Source organism: Xiphophorus couchianus, chromosome 24 (genome assembly GCF_001444195.1).
Source record: "Xiphophorus couchianus chromosome 24, X_couchianus-1.0, whole genome shotgun sequence".
Classification (NCBI taxonomy): Eukaryota; Metazoa; Chordata; class Actinopteri; order Cyprinodontiformes; family Poeciliidae; genus Xiphophorus; species Xiphophorus couchianus.
In genome coordinates, this window is record NC_040251.1 from 16,353,525 (window position 1) to 16,355,423 (window position 1,899).

At 36.3% G+C, this 1,899-nt stretch overlaps 1 protein-coding gene across 1 annotated transcript in view; it reads right to left on the reverse strand.

Annotated features, from left to right (window-relative positions):
- The window catches only part of LOC114140903 (uncharacterized), a 1,158,965-nt gene that overhangs the window by 151,293 nt on the left and 1,005,773 nt on the right, over positions 1–1,899 (reverse strand).

Here is a 1,899-nt window from a genome sequence, read left to right on the forward strand (position 1 = left end):
AAGCAAACTCCTCACTTGTATCTACAGGCCAAAACATATGCATATGATTTATGCTACAAAATTACAAATTGTTTGTTTTCGCCAACATTAGAAGGATGCTATGAAGTTTTTCTTCTTCTTTTTGGTAGTGAGACATGTAGTACTAAATATCTCCTGAAAATTTGAACTATTCCCAAAATATCCTGAAATCAAATGTTGTAAAACACTGAATATACAAGTATAACTTTCTGAATTTTGTCAAAATTTCATAGCAATGCTTTGTCTAAAATCCACCAGGTTGGGTTAATGGAACGCTTCTCAAGCTAATGTGATAGAACCCAAGTAAACCAAATATGTAAAATCCATTAATTGGACTAGAGAGTATCAAAATAATTTTTAGATTGCAAATACGGCCCGAAGAGATTTAACATTATACAACATGAGATGGCAAAAAAATTAGGATTTGTTAAAAAATAAAAAAATTAAAAAAGCTATCAAAAGGATTGAGATCGTTAACTCAAAAAATTGTAAAAATAAATTTCAGCACACCTGTTTGTACATTTAACTTGCAAATCCTGATGGTACATAAGAAGTGTATATAGGCTATGATGTGAATTAAATTATTTTTTTTATTTATTCACAAAAAGCTAGTAATCCATTTTATTTAGACATTGTAATTCTTAGTTTGATTAGTTCTTACGCATTTTCTGTTTTTGTTATGTAATATTTATTGAGTAGAAATGTGTGCTCTTTGGCGTAATCTTGAGGCGGAAGTAGAAATATGGCGCCTTGACTGTCTTCTCTTACGTCCGTTACACAAACTTAAAGCCAGACGTTCTGCCTTCTTCGGTCAGTATCGTGATACAACTAAAGCACAATGAGTGGACGCGGAAAGGGGGGTAAAGGACTCGGGAAAGGAGGCGCCAAGCGTCACCGTAAAGTTCTCCGTGATAACATCCAGGGAATCACTAAGCCCGCTATCCGCCGCCTGGCTCGCCGCGGTGGAGTCAAGCGTATCTCCGGTCTCATCTACGAGGAGACCCGCGGTGTGCTCAAGGTTTTCCTGGAGAACGTTATCCGTGATGCCGTCACCTACACCGAGCACGCCAAGAGGAAGACCGTGACCGCCATGGATGTGGTGTACGCTCTCAAGAGGCAGGGCCGCACTCTGTACGGCTTCGGCGGTTAAATCTACCAGCTTCTTGTTACAAACCAACGGCTCTTTTAAGAGCCACCCACACTTCTTAAAGAAACGATTCTCATGTTATGTTTAGTATTAGAACTTCTTAAAGCTTAAGCCCAGTTTTCAAGATTAACAGTAAAAATACTAAACAAATCCCTGTTCTATAATGAGGTCAACAGAAAAACGGCTAAAATGTCGAACTGGTTTTTAATGTGCTGCTATGACCTGATTTATTTTACCTTGTTAAACGAGTTAATATTAACCCATTTTTTTACTTTTCCTCCAAATGGTAGATAATTTTCTCAGAGCCTGTGCATCATTTAGCAGTATAGGTTTACATTATTAATGTTTATCAGTTAAAAGAGAACATGTGTAGAAGGGCAGAATAAATTTTATAAAAAGCCACTAATTATTTTTACTTGGAGATTAAATGTATTAGATAATTTGGATTACTTAAAATTGTGTATACTATGTTAAAGATTGAAGAAAAGTAATTTATACTCAATTTAATGCACCATATATTTCTTAGGAATTAACAAATAAACGTGAAGTATAGACTTTAAAAACTTTATACATTCAGCATAGCGCCGACAAGCGATGATGAATTCAAGATAAATTGAAAACGTCTTCAACCTTCCGAGCAGCTGAACCAATCAGAGGCAGGCGTCAGCGCACTCTGATTTACATACAGAACCTATAATACTGGTCTCTCTGCCTCTGCTTCTTCATTCGTTGCT